Source organism: Gracilinanus agilis, chromosome 5 (genome assembly GCF_016433145.1).
Source record: "Gracilinanus agilis isolate LMUSP501 chromosome 5, AgileGrace, whole genome shotgun sequence".
In the NCBI taxonomy this organism is placed as follows: Eukaryota; Metazoa; Chordata; class Mammalia; order Didelphimorphia; family Didelphidae; genus Gracilinanus; species Gracilinanus agilis.
Window position 1 is genome coordinate 241,065,112 of NC_058134.1, and position 22,011 is coordinate 241,087,122.

Sequence of the window (22,011 nt, forward strand, 5' to 3'; positions counted from 1 at the left end):
CCTGTTGGGGGAACTTTGACTGGTGATTTGGCTTTTGGAGGTGGCTTTGGACTGGACATGGACCTTCTCCTTTGAACTTTGTCTTGGGTGAGTGAGTAGCTGGCTTTCCTTTCCTGGCTTCTGGAGAGATTAGTTCTGGAGAGGCCTTCCTTCCCTGGAGGAGGCTACATAGGTGGAACCCTTGCAGGTCCTCTGGCTGAAGGTTAACATGCCCTGCCAGGGCTTAGCCAGACACCGGATCAACATTTAGTGATTGGCTAGACATTTTCTCTAACCTCTTCTTACATTTCTCTACTTTCACTCTATCCACCTCTTTGTAAATAAATGCTACTAAAAGCCATTTTGATTTTAGCTATAATATTTTAAATTGGTGACAAAAATATTACCTTAGAATTCTCATATTTAGTCGAACCCTAAATTTAATTCCTTACAAGCTGCAAATATAAGAAGGAGCAGACAAAACAACGTAAAAAAGTCAAAAAGACTTTTTGTGCATTTGGGCAGAATCAACTATCCAATTTGACATTCCCTGGACTCCTTCAAGACTCAGTTCAAATCCCACCTTCTGTAAGAGACTTTTTCATCTTTTTCCACTCTTTCTTCTGATATAACTTTCTATTAACACAGTATCTATCTTGTATATACAGAGATGTTTCTATATTGTCTCCCCATTAGACTGATCCATTTGAAGGTAGGAATTGTATTTTTGCTCTCTTTTAATCCCTTGAACATAGCACAGTACCTGGAAACAGTAAATAGTTAATAGAAGAAGAAGAAGAGGAGGAGGAGGAGGAGGGAGGAGAATCAATACAATTTCCCCCACTGGGTTAGTGCCTAAGGTCTTGTGAAAAAGATGTTGCAGGTAACACAAAAGATATTGGATTGACCTGTGAGTATAAATAGACTGTAGTATATGACCAATGTTTATTTGCTCACAAGAAGTGACATAAAATAATTCATAGAAGAAATATGTCATCAGAAAGTAAAACTGCCTTAGTCATTCAGTGAGACATGGGGCTATGATATGACCATTGTACTGATACCCTTGAAATGCTGAAAATCCTAGTAGGTATAGCGCACTTTGGGTAGGTCATCTGGAAGGGTGAGAAATAACTTGCTTATTTGTGTTTATATAGATATATGAGTGTATATATGTATATGTATGTGCATGCATGTATATAAAGTTATGTGTGTATATACACGCACACACATGTATTTGCCTGTATGTATGTGGCTATATATGTATGTGTCTTCTTTCCCTTCCAAGCCTCTTAGAATAGAAACTCCTCAAATACAGTAACTATTGCACTTTTGTCTTTGTTTTCTGTGTTCATGGCATGGTGTCTAGCAAATAACAGGTGTCTAATAAATATTTATTGATTTTTATACCAAATGATTGACATTGATGAGAGTTATAGAGGAAGAGAGAACATGCTCTAACTGTGATCTGTACCCCTGGAAGGAGTATTTGCCTTGATGAGATCACAAAGCTATTGAGGGAACACATTCAACCTTGGTCCTTATGATTAGGCTCTTTCCTTGTTCTTTGTGATCAAATCTCCACACCAACTTGTTTAGCAGTTCTAATCATGGGTCTTACTCCCTGAGCCTGCATTCTTAAAACAGGATTTCATATCTCTTATTCAATTATTTTCAGTCTTGTTTGTCTTGTGATACCATTTGAGGTTTTATTGGAAAAGATACTAAAGTGGTTCACCATTTCCTTCTCCAGCTCTTTTTACAGATGGGAAAACTGAGGCTGCAAGAGGATACACGATTTTCTTAGGGCTATACAATGTTTTAGATGCTATTCAAATTAAGGTTTCTCTGGCCATAGTTTAGTGTACTATCCAGAATCAGAAGCTGGCTTTGAAACCAGTTCTGCTGACTCAATTCAGGTCTCTTTCCACTGTGTGCAGTTTTCTTTTTTACCCCCCAACATTTTTTTATTACCAACCCCAGCATATTCAATGAAATCTCTAATAAATCTACTTTGATGTCGTGCTCATAATGCCTTATTTTGTAGGACTGAAACCCTTCCTCATTTTTGCCAACCTTCTTCAACAGACCTCTCTTGATTCTTACCTTGATTATCGAGTTTCTACCATCTACCCCCAAATCTTTCTAACCCTTTCTGACTGTTTGGACCTCAGTCATCCCCAACTGCTCATTATATATACCTAATTCTAGACCTTTCTTCTCCTTAGAGCCAAATGCCTCTACTGCTTGTGAGTCACTAGTTTCTCCATTGCCCAACTTCCCACCCACCATGTTTTTGACTCTTGAAACACCCACAAACTCTCCCTTGCTGGATTTTCCTAATGTTGACTGTCTGGACCTCTTTCTTTTATCTGAAGCAGCTATGCAACATCCCTATAGAGTACTGGACTTGGAGTAAGGAAGATAGTTTGTATCAGCCATTCAACCACTTATTAGATGTGTGACTCTGGAGAAGTCACTTAATTGCCCAAAGCCTGTTTCCTCACTTATAAAATGGAAGTAACAGTAGTGCCTAATTCATAGAAGCATTGGGAGAGCCAAATAAGATAACATATGTGAAGTGCTTTGCAAACATTAAATTACATCATAAATGATAGTTATTGTTATCTGCTGTCAGAATTCTCTCCTACACCCTCTTCCTGGCTAAATTTTCTCCTACTAACCATATTTGAAATGCGTCTCAATTTTCTGCCTCTCTCAAATCTGCCTTTTTCCTAATTCTGGTCATCCTCTTTCTAGCCTATCAGGCTAGAAACCCTACTACTGGCAAGAAAAAAAAGAAAAGAAAGCAAAGAACAAAATCTAGGACAAGGTGAAGCCTCCAAGGGAAAGTGAGAGAAGTCAGAAATATAGGTAAAGAAAGATGGCAGATTAAAATCATGGAAGTCAAATGAGGAAAGCCAAAAAAAAGAGAGAGAGCTGAAGTGTTCAGTGCTAGGCAAGTCTACTCATTCCTTTCTCTCTGAATCATTACATGCTGTATCCTACTAATTATTCTTTTCCATTAAGGGAATTTTTAAATCTTACTTTCCATCTGTTTTTGGAAGTGTTTTCTATGTGGAAGAAAAGAATAGGTCTCTCTCCTCCTTAGTCCAATGCCTTGCCATTTTGGCAAATAAATTGGCCAACAAATTTATTTTCGTTCATTTTTTCCTTATCCATAATTTCAAGTCAATGAGAATTTGTTAAATGGCCAAAAATGTTTTTAACTAAAACCGTGCCATTTTTATCTGTAAATGACCTCTGGGAGGCAGTATGAGGTAGAGAAATAAGAATCAGTCCTGAAGACAGAAGACCTGCATTGTCTTGGCTCTGACATACACTGTTTGTGTGACCATAGGTAAGTCACTTACCCTCTTAATGTTCAAGGTGGCTCCCTAAGATTGTAAATCGCAGAGAAGGTGGCAACTTGCTCAGGTAGAGGAAGCTTATTTACCTGAAAAAGTGCCATTGCCAATGAAATCACAGTCCATGACTCGTTTGTAACTCATGAAAAGTTAGACAAGTAAAGATATGCATTATATAAAAGATAGGACAGGATTTTTATTCAGTTACTCAAATGTACTGCTTATTGGGTGACCTGGGAATGTCATTTAACCTCAGCCTCAGTTTCCACATTTGTAAAATGAGAATGATAAGAGTGCTTATCTTACAAGGTTGTGGTAAGACCAAATGATTTTGAGGTGTAAAATAACTCAGAATTCACATAGTATGATGCTTACCATTTTTAAAAGTGGAGATACTGAGGCCCAAAAAAGAGACATGGAAAACTACCAAGCCATAGGACTAATGAGTGGAAAAGCCACGACTTGAGACCACATTTATTGACTCCAGTTCCAAGACTGTCCACTGTGGCATGTTTCCTTTGTCTTACCTATTTCATTTATTTCATAGCCCACAAAAGGGACATTACTACCATTATGGAGAACACTGGGAGTTGAGACTGAATTGGTATGAAGTAAAGGAAGGAAGCAAAACAAAGATGAAGTTTCAGGAATGCAAATCAGTTGGTAACATTCAATGATGTGAATCTGTCTGATAGCAGGAATAATGAATGTATAGATTTTCAAATACCAGAAATTGACACATCCATTTTGTTCCCAGAGGTGAGGTGGTAGGAGGAAAAGTGTTGGTGGTGATGGGGAGATAGATTCTCACCCATTTTAAGACATTTGGCAACAAGATTCCATATCTACTTATTCTCACTGAGGAAGTCCCCTCCACCACTTTGATATTTCAGGCAATGGTTGTTTTACCAAACTTAACCACTACTTTATCCAGAAATGCATTTTCCACTCTTCCCAAAACAGCAGCCTAGAATACTTCTATTTTCTAATGGTAAATGACACAGTTGAATCCTGGGAAGATTTCTGCTGGAAACTTTGGTTTTGTAGGTTTTGAGACTATTTTAGCCAACTTTAAAAGCCACCCTAAAATTGTGGCCATGAAACTTGGAATTGGATTAAAACCTTCTGTCCTTATATATATTTCTGGATAACCACCACTTTCCCCCTTAAAAACAAAAGTTTGGGAAAAAATAAAGGAGAAAAAGATGGGAAAACTCTCTTAAAAGCAGTTCATGGGTAAATAATTTCATTGTCAATCACTGAAATCATGAGGGTGAAACATTCCATGGATACTAAAATTAAAAAAGAAAGATTTTGAGAAATCATAGTTTGTTAAGGGTAAAAGTTATTTAGTTGAGGTTAAGATATAGTTTATGGCATTTGATGAATGGAAAACAGAGTTCAGGGCCCCATTTCATTAAAATGATTCTTTGCTACCCACAAATGTACAATTCTGCTTTGAAATCATTTATAATGATGACAGATAGTCATTATAGATCATAAGGAAGCATTCCCTTCCCAACAAAAAATAAAAGAAAGGAAAAAAGACCTCTCTCTCATCCCTTCTTGCAATATAAATCTTACAAAATGAGAAAAGGAGTCAATATTTTCTTTTCTAACTTCTATTTTTCTTTGAAGTTATTTATATGCCTAGAGGGTTTTTTCCTGGTATTTCTCAGATCATTTAACTTTCTGTAAGAGGCTGCAGGGTTAGAAAATGTGAAACTAATGTTATTTTCATAGAGATCCACTATGCTTTTACCATTTCTTATGCCCACCCTCTGTTATGACTGATCCTGGGGAGCCTTTAAGTTTTGACTTGAAAGTCCACTTTGTATGCTACTGGACTTGGTTAAACGCAGTGCAGTGTGGAAAACCAAACAAAGCTGACACTGAACAAAATAAGGAAATGTTTCAAAGGGGCAATTTAAATTTCCATGATGTAATGCGGTTCCATAGAATAACTAGGAATAAATGACTGTGTGACTTGATATGATCATAAGGGGAGCTTTGAAAATAGCTATTAACTCAGCCCAAGATTGTCCCACTTTTCAGTTATCACCTTCCTGGAAATTTCACTTGAACCATGAGCCTAGAAACAGGGCAAAAATGGTTCTGAGCAACATGGGAATGGGTTGTCCAAAAGCCCATGCATTTGTGTCATGGTGTTTATGAGAAACCACCATTGCTAAAGCTTATTGACTCCACTTTGTGGCTGTTAGTTGTTGTTGTTTTTTTTTTTTTTTTTTTTTTTTAATAAACGGAATTAGTTAGGTTTGTCTGACATTTTCAGGTCGTTCAAAGTTACACTGGATAATGCCAAAAAAAAGTAGGAAGACTTCAAATGAGGACTTCTAGAAGATGATAAACTAAGGTAGGATAGGGAATAAAGAGGCAATAAAAGCAAGAGAACTATTAGTTACATATGGAGTCCGTAACCCAACATTCTAGGGATCTTTCTTTATCTAGCCTGATATTATGGCATTATCCTGAAATACTCTGGATGTCCACCTGCCATTACTTGCTCTTGCACATGACCAACCCATATTCTCTTCTTCTATACAATTCCTTGATGATGGTGGATGTAAAGTGCTATGGACATTTTAGTTATATAAATTCCAGATATTATTGTTAAAATTATTATGCACATGCATCTTTTTTAAGATGAGTAATAATACATATCTAATTCAATCAACAAGCATTCATTGAGCACATACTATGTGCAAGTCAAGGGGTAAATGGTAGAGTTAAGTTTAAAAAAATTTACTAAATGCCTTCTCTCAGCTAGCTGACACAGTGGCTGGGATCAAAAAGGAATCTTCCTGAATTCAAATCAGATTTCAGACACATACTAGCTGGGTGACACTCTGTAAAATAAGCTGCAGAAGGACATGGAAATGAACTCCAGAATATTTACCAAGAAAACTCCAAATGAGATCATGGGAGCTGACATGACTGAAATGATTGAATAATAACAACAAATGCCTATAATTTGCCAGACTCTGTGCTAGGCACACTGGAGATGCAAAGTCAAGCAAACAACAGTTGTAAAAGTGTTGCCCTAATAGAGAGAGAGCACATACAAATAATTCTGTATAAGCTAGATACATATGGTGCAATCTCAGAGAGAAATCGTTAAAATTAAGGACAAGGAAAGGCTTCTTTCAAAATGTAGAATTTAGGTTGTGATTTGAAGGAATTTAGGGAAATTATGGAAGTAGAGATAAAGTTCTAGGTATGGGGGATAGCCAGTGAATTGGGAGTTGGAATGCCATATGCCAGGAAGAGCAAGGTGGACACCGTCTATAGATAAAAAAGAGATAAAATTTAAATATCACAATTTTCTGATTTCCAGTCTCTGCTCTAAAATAAATGTACTGCGTGGCTCTAGCCAAGTTATTTAACCTCTCAGTGCCAGAGGCAAACTCTAAATTACAGCCAAGTTACATATATGTATTGGTATAGGGAATTCACAGTTCAAATCCTAAATCCCAATTTTTTAAATGTGCTAGGAACTATGCTAGGTGATATAAGGATAGAGAGAAAAATTATAGATGCCTTCAATGAGTTTATATATTGCTTTGGGATCTAACACATAAACAAATATATATAATAAATTTATATGTATGTATATATATATACATATATATATATGTATATATATATACATGTAATCATTTCAAGAAAGGGAGAATACTAACAATTAGGGAGGTCAGGGAAGACTTCTTATACAATATAATGTATGAGATGATCTTTTTTTCAAAATTTGTTAAAATTCATCATCACCCTGCATTCAAGTATAACTAGCTAGTTGTACCTTTTTAATTGAAGCCAATGCATCCACAAATTTTACACGACTAGCCCATGTCCTGGTGGCAAAGTGGTACTATATCTGCATATATGACTAAAAATTAGGGGAAACATTTATAGATAGTTCTCAGATAAAGGTCTCATATCTAAAATATAGAGAGAACTTCATCAAATGTGTCAGAATAAAAACCATTCCCAGTTGATAAATGGGGAAAAGAAATGAACAATTTTCAGATAAAGAAATCAAAGCCATATATAGGCATATGAATAAATGTTCTAAATCATTACTAATTACAAAAATGCAAATCAAAATAATTCTGAGATATCATCACATACCTATCAGATTGACTAAAATGATAAAAGGCCCAAATAATAAATGTTGAAGGAGCTGTGGGAAAACGGGGACACTAATACTTTATTGCTGGAACTGTAAATTGATGCAACCATTTTGGAGAGCAACTTGTAATCTTTGTATACTATGCATACCTTTAGACCCAGCAATTATTGTGGGGTTTGTTTCCCATGGAAATCATGGGGGGAAAAAGCAAAGGAATCTATATATTCCAAGGTATTTATGGCTGCTCTGTTTGTGGTGCCCAAGAACTGGAAATTGAGGGGACATTCATCAGCTGGAAAATGGTTAGAGAAATTGTGGTATGTGATTGTGATGGAATATTACTGTGCCATAAGAAATGATCAGGAAATTAATTGAAAAAAATCTTGGAAGATAATGGAGAGTGAAAGAAGTGAAGCCAAGAGAACTTTATACAGAGCTATAGATTTAAAATTTGAGGAATAGTTTGTGAATATCCATCTCCAGAGAATATACTGAAAAATAGAAACAAGAAAGGCACAAAATATATACATATCCTTTTTATCTAGTGATACCTTCTATGGTGTGGTGGGCAAGGGAAGGAGGAACTGAGATACATGGGAATAAATTCTATTGAATAAATAAATAAAAATAAAAAATAAATAAAGAGATGGACTTCTGTTTTTAAGAAATGAACGAATGGATGAATGAAGATATATGAGATTTCTGTAGAAGGAAAATAATCTTGGTAGAAAAGGCATCAGAAGTTGAGGGAATCAGGAAAGATTTTTTACAAGAGGTGGCAAATTTAAATAGAGTTTTGAAAGAAGATAGTGATTCCATAAGAGAGAGGTGAATACTACAAACATGGTGCAGGGCCAAGTCAAAGTTGAAAGATAGGAAAAGGAAGATTATATGTGAAGAATGGCTTAGAAGTTAGTAAGGCTGGACAGTGGAGGACATGGAATTGAATAATGTATTAGGAGACTAGAAAGATAGAAAAGGGTAAGATTATTATATTTGAAAGACAAATAGAGGAGTTTATATTTGATCCTAGATGTAACAGGGAATAGTTAGATGTATTGAGTAGGGCATGTTATTGAACTTTAGAAAAATTTAGACTTGAATTTTAGAAAAGTTACTTAGGTAGTTATGTGCAGAATAAAATAAAAATTTGATTTATGAAAACCAGTTGAAAGCCAATTAATAGTCCAGATGAGAAATGATGAGAAATCTGTTCTTAGCTGGTAACTATGAATAGAAAAAATGAGATCTATATGTAGGAGACGTTAAAGAAATGAAATAATGGCATCTATTAATTGATAAATATTTGGGGTGAATGACAGTGAAGAGTCAAGTTTAACACTCAGGATGAATATCTGAGTAACTAAGGTAGTGATATCCTTGACAATAGTAGGAAGATTTAGAACAAGGGTGGTTTTCTTTTTGGAACTGAGGTGTAATGAGTTGCATTTTGGATATATTGCGTTTGAGAGGCCTCTAATACATCCAGTTCCAAGTGATAAATGGATTTCAGAGGTAGATTTAGTCTGTTTATATAGCTGTATAAGTTATTTGCTTATTTCGGTATTTGAACCCTTGTGAGCTGATAAAGTAACCAAGGGAATATAGATAAGAGAATTGAAATAGTGGAGTTCAAATATGATCATTCCACTAATAAAGCCATTAATGACTTTTTGAATAATAATAATAATAATAATAATATTACACTGAGAAAGGTGAGCAGTTCTGTTTTACATCATCTCTGTTTGTTTCCTTCCAGTTTCATCTACAAATATGCCTTAAATGTACCAATCTCTCTGCAAACTCATTTTTACAGTAATTTATTGGGAAGAGTCCTGAATTTGTAGCAGAAGAACTGGATTCGCGACTCAGGTCCACTGCTTTCTCCATATGTGGTCTTAAGCAAGTTATTTTGCTACTTTAATCCTCAATTTCCTCATTTATAGAATGTGGGGAAGAGTTGATTATATTGCCTCTAATGTCCATTCCAGCTCTAATTCTACATTTTTGTGATTTTCCTCTGTCTTTCATTGTTTTACAATGAAAGTTTGCCAGTAATTTTTCTCTGTGATGTTTTCCAAATGAGCTTTGATGCTAAAGTGGTATTGTCTTTGGCTCACATATCTCTCTTCTTGGCAAGGAGATCAAATGTTTGCTGGCTAAGATGGTTTCCTGCATCTTTTGGCCTCTGTGTTATGATATAGCTCATTCAATGGTTACCCTTTTAATGGTTTTGTTTTTAAAAGGGTTACCCTTTTAATGGTTCTCTCCTCAAATGGTTACCCTTTCAATGGTTCTGTCCTTAAATGGTTATCCTTTCAGTGGTTCTGTCCTTAAATAGTTACTCTTTTAATGGTTGTTTTTAAATGGTTATCCTTCCAATTATTCCATTTTAAATGGTAACTCTTAATGGTTCTGTCCTTAAATGGTTACCCTTTCAATGGTTCTGTTTTTAAGTGGTTATCCTTTTAATGGTTCTGTCCTTTAAATGGTTATCCTTTCAGTGGTTCTGTCCTTAAATGGTTACCCTTTTAATGGTTCTGTTTTTAAATGGTTACCCTTTCAATTGTTCTTTAATAATTTTTAAATGGTAACTTTTAATGGTTCTGTCCCTAAATGGTTACTCTTTCAATGGTTCTGTTTTTAAGAAGTTATCCTTTTAATGGTTCTTCCTTTACCCTTTCAGTGGTTCTGTTCTCAAATGGTAACCCTTTTAATGGTTCTGTCCTTAAATGGTTCATCTTGAGTGCCTTCTTCTGAGTACACTATAACTTGTCAATATTAATGAATGAATGGAAGACAAAGCAATTACTAAGCATAATATATATAGTAGGATTCAGCTTCAGGCTAGATATACTTGTCTTCTGGCACAACAGCAGTAGGGATAGTAATGCTAGGTGGCATGGAGTTTTACAGATGATAAACCAGTGACCCATTATCTTAGAAGGATTATAATTGGTGACTGTCAGATTGTGGAAGAGGTGTGAGCATCCATATTGACCACTGGCTAGAGATGTGGAGATGTCTGGGTCCATGACCAATGGGGAGGGTTCGTGTGTCTGCAATTTGGAGAGAAATGGTGTTGGGTTCTATCCCATAAGGTTGAAAAGGTCAGTGCCCAGCCAGGAGGGAGAAGAGTGAAAGGAGGTTTATCATTAAGGAATGAGGAATGACATGGAAAGAAGGATCACAATGGCTTCTAGAGAAAGAATGGAATGTAGTGGTGGTGGGGAATGGCTCATTTATTATTCAAAGACCTTTTAACCCCAACTCTTCTGCCAATTGTCCCTTCTCTTTCTCCCCTATTGGCTAAATCCTGATTTTCTACCCTTGCTCACTATTCTTACTGCTACAGGATGCTACAGGATGCTGGATGCCCTTTGTCTCATTTTTTTTGGATGCATAATAGAGGATCACTACTTCTTGAGAACTGAATTAGATTTAGATGAAGCCCCAATCACATAGACTCACAGAACTTTTTAATGTGAAGATATTTTAAAGATAATTTGCCCAACTCCCATATCTTACAGCGGGAAATAGATACCTAGAGTTAATATCAGAGTAGATTTAAACGTGGGTCCTCCTACTCCTAGTCAAACATCTGCATAGTCAGCTGGCAGAAATTTAGCCTTGTGAGATATGCTTTAGAATCATTCAGAGGGATTGTCTCTCCATAGGCACCAGCCCCTGGTTTTCTGACTCAAGAGAAGAAGCTAAGCAGGGATGAATCCTGATCATCTTAAATGAAAAATCCTATAGAGGGCAATCCTTTGAGAGGCAGCAGTGTGAGAGAAGGTATGGGTGACAAATAGTCAATACAACCCATCCATCACTCATGCCTATCTTTTTGACCTATTTTGCTTAGGGGACTAACTTGCTCTTCTTAACATTCAATATAATAAAAATTGTATGTGTATATATGTACATATATAAATTGGACATTTTATATCACATAAAATAAATATATAAATATATAAAACATAAATTTCTATAAAATAAAATACCTGATAAAATATAAATATGAATATTAAATATATGTAATAAAATATATAAAGTAGATATATAAAATATATGTCTATGTATATAAATATACACACATATAAGCATATATATATTTAAAAAGCCAACTATGCTATTTCCATGTAAATATGAATCATGTGTTATGCTTCTTTCTCTTCCTACATAGATTATACTTTGTTGTTTTGTATTTAGGAATCCATAGGATTTCAAAAGATATAGTGAAAATATAGATGTTATGACATTGAAAATAAAGAAAAATATATAATAATCTTATTTAATATATTTTTATTACCCAGTATGAATAGTAGAGGCAAGTATCATATTTGCCAAGTAAAACCCAATTTGCCTATGTACATAGACCTAATAACATGTCAGAATTTGACATTTCAAAGAACCCATCATAGATGGCTGCCTTTATGGAAGGTAAACTGCAACCCTTGAACCTCCTGACTGGTGCTGTTGACAGTGTTAAGGGTTAAAATTTGGGGGTTCTTCCTCTTAACACCAGTTTAAACTTTTGGCTTTTCATAATTCTTCAGCATCAATGAATAATGTGCTTTTGGTGAAAAAAATTGAGAACCACTGAACAAGAACCCAATGAATATGGGTTGAATGAAGTATTTGTTAAATTATTATATTATATTTCCATGGCAATTATCAAATTATCAAGTTATCACTGTATCAAGGTATTTACAAGCTTATTAGTGCCATTTAAAAATTTTATTAGCTCTGCTAATCATCATGGACTTGTTCAGTTCTTAGCTGCCAAAAGGTCAAGTCTAATATGTGAAGCACTGAATGAGGATTGCTAGTGGTGTTAGTTCCCTGTCAGAGAGGAAATCATCCTTCCAGTTACACCAGTGGCCAGGATTAACCATTGTGGGACCATTAGCAAGCATAATTCACTTCTGCTATCCCTGACCCATCCTCATTTATCAGTGGCATTACTATTTTAAAATGGTAGAAATACCATGAATATAATAATGATGAGGAAGAAGAGAAAGATGAGAAAGAGGAAGATGAAAGCTTTAGATCAAAGGTTATTCAGAGCAAAGCTTTTAAATGTATGATAGCATCTGCAGAATGACAGGGAGTTAAAATATAGTTTTGAACTTGAAATATGGATTATTTAAAATTGATCTTGTAAAAGGTCATCAGAATAATCCATCAACACAATGTTAATTTAACTGTTGTACCAGTAATAATTTTGGCTCGGCTTCAAAATAACCATTCCAAAAAAAAAAAAAAAGAGAGAGAGAATAAATGAACACAAGTATACTTCTGATGTCAAACAGTAACATACCTTTTCTCATGATAGATGCATTGAGAAAGATGAATGTGACAATTCAGTGAAATTACAAACTTCCTTTAGATATGAGTTCTTGCCTAACTACTGAATATTTTTTTGCATTTGCATCTTCTAGAAGAATTGTAGGATACTATTTAGCTTTTTCTTTTTCTACCCTGTGCACAGTGCTTGGAATATATAGTAGGTGTTTAACACACACTTATGATTGATTGATCAGTTATTGAATTGAATTGAACTTGAGGTACCTTTCCATGTCAAATGGAAAACAGTTGTTTAATCTTTATCCATGTCAAATGCAAAACTGTTAGTTTAATCTTTATCTCTGGAATAATTATCCTCATCCATGAGATCCTAATCTAGCTAGCTAACATATATATATCAATTTTAAATTTGCAATGGGGCAGCTAGATGGTACAGTGGATAGAGTTGCCAGTCCAGGAAGATTCATCTTTCTGAATACAAATTTGGCCTCAGACATTTATTAGCTATGTGACCCTGGGCAAGTCACTTAACACCATTTGCCTCATTTGTAAAATAAGCAGGAGAAAGAAAGGGCAAACTGCTCCAGTGTCTTTGCCAAGAAAACTCCAAATTGAACAGTCTTAAAGAAGAACAACAAAATTTGTAAAAGTCTTTACAAATATTCCTTTTTATTTAATTCATATATGTAATTAAGTAAGATAAGTAATTTTGCAATAGTATATTAATTTATTGATATTTGAAAACCTGAATAGATAAAGACATGAGAAGAATGAAAGTACCTTGGCTAAAGTGTATATTATTTCAAGAATTTTTTAAAAATAATTGTGCCTCGATGTGCAGCTAGTCCAAAAAAAGATACTCAAAGAACACAAATATGCTTCTGCTGACAAACAGTAACATACTTTTTCTCATGGCAAATGGTGACTCCATTTTATGAAATAAATGTGAAATTTATTTTATCATTCCTTCTCACCCACTTCTTGCCCCACATCAAAATGCTGATTTAAAAAAAAATTTGGTTTTCATTAATAAGTTGGAGTAAAGTATTCAAATGGATGTGGTGGAGGCAAGGGAGCAGTTCTTAGGAAAGAGAAATCAGTGGTTCTATCAATACTAGCCATTACCTAGGACATATGAGGCACTAAGTATATGTGATGATTAGATTAGTTATTTAGAATACCTAAGCTTAAGCATTCTGGGACATGACTTTGGTAATCCTGACTATTCCTGATCTTGCCCAATTTTGGGGAAGTCAGTGTAACCTCCTCAGCCCTCAGTGTTTTCATCTGTAAAATGAGATGATTGAATTAGATTGTCTCCGAGATTCTTTCTGGACCTATATCTATGACCCTGTGAACTCATTCAGAAGATAAAGAAACAAAAATAAAATTTATTCAATGCCTTATAATTTCCAAATACAAAAATGATCAGTAATCTTTCATATAGATTGGGTTCCTTAAGATTTTTTATTTTACATTTTTTAAAACATGATGTTTAGATGAATGGCACTATATAACTTAACTTTATGTCAGTGATGGTAGACTCAGGTCATAACTATGTAATCTTGGAAAAGTCATTAGTTTTATGCAACACAATTTCTGCAACTTCAAAATGGGAATCCTTATACCTTTGGCACCTACCCCACAGGTTATTTGAAAAGCAAAAATGAGATAATATTTCCTAAATACATAAGATAATATATAAGATTTATTAAATGATGTACAATTTTAAGGTATTATATATAAGATTATAAAAATAAATGACTACATATTTTATATATATGTAAGATAAAAATAATATGATAACAAAAGAATTATAATTTCATAGTTTTAAGTAAATTTCAATTCTATTATTTTTACTTTGGGGGGATGAACTTGAAATCCATGGTCCTGAAAGATAAAAAAAGTAAGACTTTAAAAAATTTTAAAATTTATGATCTTTCTTTGGTACTTTAATGGATCTTGGATCTCTTCAATGAATTATTCTCTTGAAAGAAATACAAGCCACAAGATGGTTCAATGAGTTTGGGGAGGAATTCTGTCAAAGAGACTCATCAAAATGTCATAGAATCTTTCCCTCTCTCACTGAGCGAATTTGGACAAGTCACCACAGCTCACATGTTTCCCTGACTGCAAAATCAAACTCAGTTACCTTCCAATGAAGACTCATTGACTGTATGAGTATCTAACAGGTTTTCTGTATCCTTTTCTTTGTATTTTTGTTTTCTGTACATTAATGTACACAAGCTGTTTCTTATCAAATATGCATGTGTTTTCCTGAGTGCTTGTACAGAAGCTGGGAATCTTGAGATGTATATAGAATAATTCTTTTGACTCACATTTTATAAATATAGAAATTGAAGTTCATAGAATTTAGGTGACTTGCCCATCCATCAATTAATCAAAACATAGAAACAAATAAATGAAAGGAAAAAACACTCTTTTTTCTGTTCTTACTATGTACTAGGCTAAATGTAAGGGATACAAACAAATGATAAACCAGGAGGTCAGTATACCTGGATGTTAGAGTGTAAATAGAAGATCTTGGAAAGGTAAGAAGAAGCTGAAGGGTCTTAAATGTCAAATAGAGAATTTTACATTTGGTTCCAGAGGTAACAGTTCACATGGCTAACAAATGATCAGATTCATGATTGGCACTCAGTTTGCTGTTCTCGTGTTTTTCCTTTATTCTTTCTCACAAATGGGGACATGGGACACAATGTTAAAAAAAAAGGGGGTGGGGAACTGGGTTCCAAACTAACTCTGCTACATGACCTTGAACAAATAATGCCATATCTCTGAGCCTCAGTTTCCTCATCTATAAAATGAGGCTTTATTTTTTGGGTGATTTAATCTCCCTGGAGTTATTCAACTTTAAATCAATGCTAGTGGAGCTAGATTTTTAGATGATAATATCTTGTGATGGATTAAGCAAATGAATATCTCATGATGGCAAAAATGAAAAGCATTAATTATATGCCTATTTATCAGCCAAGTTTTAAAATCAAATAGTTCCAAAAGAGATGAATCAGCCTTTTTTTTCTTTTTTTTCCAGTTAGCCTTAGCTTTCATCTCATTCATCCTTGTACTCTGCTTTGAAAAATAAATGACTAGAAAACTCCCCCCTCTCATATTCTCTCTCTTACTCTCCTCCTCTTCCTCCTCTTTCTTTCTCTTTCTCTTTCTCTTTTTCTGCTTCTCTCATATTCTCTCTCCATTTCTCTCCCTCTCTCCTACTCTTTCTCTTCTCTTTTTCTCTCTCCCCTTTTCCTTTTTCTTGCTTCTTCCTCTCCTCTCTTCTCTCCCTTTCACCTTCTGTCTCTGTTTCTCCCCCTCCTCTTCTCTCTCTCTCTGACTTAGTCTGTCTCTGCCTCTGCCTCTCTTTCTGTCTCCCCTCCTCTCTCTGCCTTGATCTCCCTCTCCCTCAGATGAAAGATGACTCTTTCTAAGTTTGTCAAGCTTCATGACAGTGATACTTCACATACACTAAGAATAAATGGTCTCAGCAGATTTTTCCCCCTGAAGCTATAGAAGCAGTACTTGAACACTTGTTAAAATTATTTTTCCTTTTTAAAGTTCACTTGTCAGAAAAAAGGGGGAAAAAGGTATTAATCTAATTCTTTGTATTTGGTATTTATTATTTTTCAGGAGAAAAAGTATAGGCGATTTGAAGACAGGGTTCTAGTGAGAGTTCTGGGTTCAGAAGTTGTGGTCAGGGGTTAAAAGCCTGGAATCTGTTCCTTTGTCACTGAGTGAACTTGGACGAGTCACCACAACTCACTCAGCCTCAGTTTCCCTATGAGTAATTTGAAGAAGTCAAAGGGGATAACAGAACCATTCACTTTTATACCAACTAAAGGTTTGCAAAATGACTCATATATTTTTTTACTTCAACCTCAAAATAACTCTGATATTGTTACTATTTTCAACTACCTTATTTAGTTCAGGGGACTAAGGTACAATCAGTTAAATACTGACTTGCCTAGCACTGTATATATCTCCAGGCTCCACTTTCCTCATATATAAAAAAACGAGAGGGTTGGATTATATGCTAAGTGTCTGTGGTAGAATTTGGATATAGGTCTTTCTGACTCCAGGTCAAACACTACCCCTGAGGTAATTAGATGATAGAGTGGATAGATAACTAGGTCTGAAATCAGGAAAACTTGAGTTCAGTTTAAACTAAGAGTCTTACTTACTACATGTATACTCCTGAACAAGTCACTTAATCATTGCCCACCTCAGTTTACCCATCTGTATAATAGGAATAAGAATAATGTCTAACTACCAGAGTGTGGCAAAGTTCAAATGAGATATTTGCAAAGCACTTTGTAAACCTTAAAGCATTTTCTAGCTATTATTACTGCACTGTACTGCCTTTTTACAAAAACACATATTACCCCCCCAAAAACCCTCCCATACAAAAAACAAACAATAACAACCTGACTTTCTGTCCAGTTCTAAAATGACTCTTTCATTATACTAAAAACTCCTCTCTCACCATTTCCTGTATATTCCAAGGAGTGAAGCAAATAGCAGAAAAACATATGGTGAAGGGAAATTATAGTATAACTATAATGAGATTAAATGACAAAACAAATAAAATCACCATAGAAACCCTAGCTATTATAATTATATTGTTACCTTATCATGATAATATTATTGTTGTTATTATTATTATCATGACAGTGTCAAATAATGGACAAAGTGCTGGATTTGGAATTCTGGATTTGAATTCCCCCCTCTAAACTACAAGGTATATAGCCCTAGGCAAATCTGTCTGAATCTGTTTCCTCATTGATAAAATAAGGACTTTAGATGACCAATAAGGTTTCTTCCAGCTCTAAAAACCATGCCCTATGAAATAAAGATATTTAGTTGAAATCCACTGTTCATTTCCATAATAATCTTCCCTTAAACCTACTCTAATGCTTCATTGTGGCATAAAGGTGACCCTGTTTTTTTTTCCAAGATGATGCCAACTGAATATGAATCTTGGCAGATTCTGCCCAACTGGAACAGCGTCAAGCATAGATCTGCCAGTGTACTGTGCATCTGTTACCTAAGGACCGGTCTAGTTGAGTACAGATAGACTCGTTAGCAGATGGTCAGCCGTTAGGTAGAGAAGTCTTCTGGCCAAAGCCATCCATGAAACAGCCTCTAGTGGCACAAAAGAGCTAAGGTCTGTGTTGGTAGAAGAAACCTGTACTGATATAATTGCCTGCCTTTTCATTCATCCAAGCTTTGTTATTAGAATTTTTAGAATATAGGCTTCAATGTAAAAATCTTTTCTGAAGACCAATGAGTCTTCTGGACTCAAGTCCTGCAACACTGTTGTCTTCAAAGGATTTAAATTGAAAATCAGCCAAAGACCAAAGCAGAGAGACAGTATGTGGTGGGTACTAACTGGCTATAGTACATCACAAATGCAGAATTACAAAGAAGTAGAGCAAATAATGTATCAGCTAAAGAGAAGATGGGATAACCATCTGGCAAGAGTGAGGGATGACTGCTACCCATCCCTTGTCCTACACATTAGGTCAAGAGAAAGTGAGAAAAGACCTTGTCATGTTGGAAGAAAGCAGGTAAATTCTGAAAGACCATGACTGAGAGCCTCATGTATAAGCAGGCACAAGGAGGTGAAATCTGCATCATTGGAGAGAACATCATAATCAAGGAAATCTCACATCCATTAGAATATTAGTTATTAATATTATTATTCACAGTATTGGCAGAAATTAAAAAAACACTAAAGTTGTAGACTATATTTTAAGCTTTAGGGAAAATGGCTCATTTTATCATCTCCAATAACCCATAGAACTTGGACTGACAACTGAAGCTTCTTCCTTAGTGTAGGGTTGGCCATCAGCCCAGGATGCATCTTTGACAATATCAAGCATGTAATTACACTTTATATAGAGACCTCATCTGGGGCTTTCTGTAGAGAAGCTCTGCTAAAAAGAATTGACTAAGTATTTATTAAAAGCTTCTCTGGGCATCTCTGTTTGCTCTGTGGGGTTATTTCACAGCAAACCACTGGGATATTTACCAAACATTTCTGGGAAGTGATAAATGAGTACAAATCCTAGGAAATGTGGTGCAAATTATGGGAACCAAGCACATTAAAAACATAGTATAGTTAATGGGTTTCTAAAAGGAAGAGGAAAGAAACACTGTAATTTGTGGCACTGTAAATTATTTTGCTGTATTGATGTTCCCCCCACACACCTTGTTCCTTGATTTTTATATTTACCCAAGAATTTAATTCCCTTTGTGGTTAATCCAAGTTTTACTATCATCACACAGATGTAGATGTAGCTGATTCATTTTTGAACATTTCTTTCAATTGTCCATGTGAATGCCATATTTTCCTCTATTTGATAGGAATGCAATAGCACTACCATAAGGCTATGCTTTTCTAAGTTATTCAAAATGGTCCTTAATAGGATAAGATTAGAGACAGCTGAAAGGCGACTTGGGAATCTCTGTTTCAATTTCTTTATTTTAAAAACAAGGGAAGAGTATAAAAAAATAACTTGTTCAAGATTACATACATAATAATATCATGGATAATATAATTGGAGATAATTTATATATATGTACTACATTACACATAATATATAAATATAAAATGTCATGAATAATATGATAGATAATAAATTATAATTTATTTTCTAATATAGCATATAGAGTAATAATATGACTCATATACTGACTCATAAAAATAAAACAACATATTGTTCTTCAGAATGTGAGTTTAATGGACAATATTGTGTCTTTTTTTGATATTCTCCCCAATATAAATTTTACCTACTGATATTGATTCCAATATACCTTTCCAATCTAATTACATACTTCTCTAATTCATAAACCTTAAGCTCTAGTCAAGCTATACCACTTATTCTTCTGATCCACTCCTTTTTTTCTCTCGCCTCTATATTTCTACTCAAATACCTTCCCCACTCATCTCATACCCATAGGCAAATTCTACTCTCCTCCCTCCAAACCCCAGACCATTGCTCCTTCTTCTAGAATAGCACTTAGAGCCATTATCTAGAGAGAGAATTCCTACAGCTGAAGCAGCAGGGCACTCTGAAGGCAAGATGGGAGGCAGCATATGTTGGGTATTTCAGGCCAATATTATCAGGATCACTATTTCTCTTTGTTCTCTAGTAGAGATAGCTCAGTACCCTGAACCCAAGAGCCTTGGCAGTGCTTCTAGCCCAGTACCCAATGCCATCACCTTGGGAAGCAACCTGTGTAGAAATGCAGCCTAACAACTGTTCCTACAGGGGCTGTTACAACCACATCTAGTTGAGATTAATTAAGTGATGAACTTTTAAAATTGTTGTTCAGTTATGTTCTTCATTATGTCCAATTCTTCATGATGTCATTTGGAGCTTTCTTGGCAAAGATGTTAAGTAGCTTGCTATTTCCTTCTCTAGCTCATTTTATAGATGAAGAAACTCAGGCAAACAGAGTCAAGTGATTTGTCCAGCGTTAAACAGCTAGTAAGTGTATGAGGTCAGGAAATAAATAAAGAAAAAAAGAAAGGAAGGAAGGAAGGAAAAAAATTTTTCTATTAGAAAAATGGTTTTTACCTTCCAGAAACTTGCAATGCAATGGGAGAAAATAACACAAAAATAACTGAAAAGAAGAGTTGAGGTGGAGGGAGGAAGAAATACTTCTGCTGTATGCACATGATGGAGAAATTAGTCAGAGAAATACCAAAGAATTGTAGCCAGGACAGAAATGAGAAACTAACTGAGCTGAGTTGAGTTCTCTAATTTCAATGGAGGCTTGGAGTTCATGTTATACCCACCAATCAGAGGGTAGTGATGAGGTGGTAAATCAAATCTGATGAAATCTTGCAGGATGATGATGTCATCCCAATACTGAGCTTCCTGGGGGTATGGTGGAACAGTTGACCAAAGAAAACACCAAGTAGTGTGACCAGATGTGAAATGGGGAGATGAATGAATTAAGCTGAGCTCTCTCCTTAAATGGAGATATTTGTAAAGTGCTTAGCACAATGTCTGGCACATAGAAGGTACTTGATAAATGTTTTTTTCCATCTACTGGAGACTCAGAAAAGAAAATCCTTGTCATCAAGTCCTTGGCACTGACAGATGATTTAATATAATAAAATGATGTGACTTATCAGCATAAAATGACATTAAAGATTAGACATTACCATCTATATGGTCTCTGAGACCCTTCCCTCTGACTTTCAGCTGAAATCTTCCATATATGTTGTCTTCTCCATTAGAATGTGTGTCTCCTGAGAGTAGGGTCAGTTAATTTTTCTACTTGTACCCCTATCAATAAGTAGAGTGCTTTACTCATAGTAAGAAGTTAATAAATTCTCCATCTATTCATCCATCCTTTTATGCTATCAATTGGTCATCTAGTCAGCCAGACATCTGACTATTCATTTATTCATTCTTTCATACCCCTAAATATCTCTAGCTGTATTGCTATCTCCATTTTTGGCCATCAGCTCTATACTTACCTCCTCTCACCTACCTTCCTGGAATTTGATAGGATAGCTTCATTCTTATCTTCCTTGGTTCCAGATCTTTGTAACATACCCTAACATCTACAGAGAGGATATTTTGGCCTTTCCATCTCCTTTTTTAAGGGTCTTCTTCTGCCATTAGAATGTAAGGTCCTTAAAAGCAGGGGTTATCTATCATGCCTTTTTTAAAACCCTTATCTTTCATGTTAGAATTGATATTGTGAACTTTGTGCAGTGGCAGTATCATAGCCAATGAGGTTTATCTGAGGCACAATTATTGCTAATAGAATCAATATTGTGTATTGGTTTCAAGACCAAAGAGAGGTAAGGCCTAGGCAATGGAGGCTAAGTGACTTGTCCAGGGTCACACAGTTAGGAAGTGTCTGAGGCTAGATTTGGACCCAGAACCTCTTGTCTCTAAGCCTGGCTCTCAATCCACTCCACCTAGCTTTCCCTTCTACCATGCTTTTTTATGATGTTTGATTTAGATCCTCAGACCTTAGCGAAGGTCTTGACACATAGTTCTTAACAAGTTCTATCTATCTATCTATCTATCTATCTATCTATCTATCTATCTATCTCATCTCAATCCATCAAAAATTAATTTAAATACCATTTTCTCTATAAAGTTCATGTCTAATTTATCCATCTAAAGGTACTTTTCCTTTGATTTCTTCAATTTCTTTATG

General features: G+C 35.1%; 1 pseudogene; it reads left to right on the forward strand.

Annotated features, from left to right (window-relative positions):
* The first annotated feature begins 21,545 nt into the window (after positions 1 to 21,545).
* Positions 21,546 to 21,736, forward strand: LOC123250846 (annotated as a pseudogene).
* Positions 21,737 to 22,011: the final 275 nt, after the last annotated feature.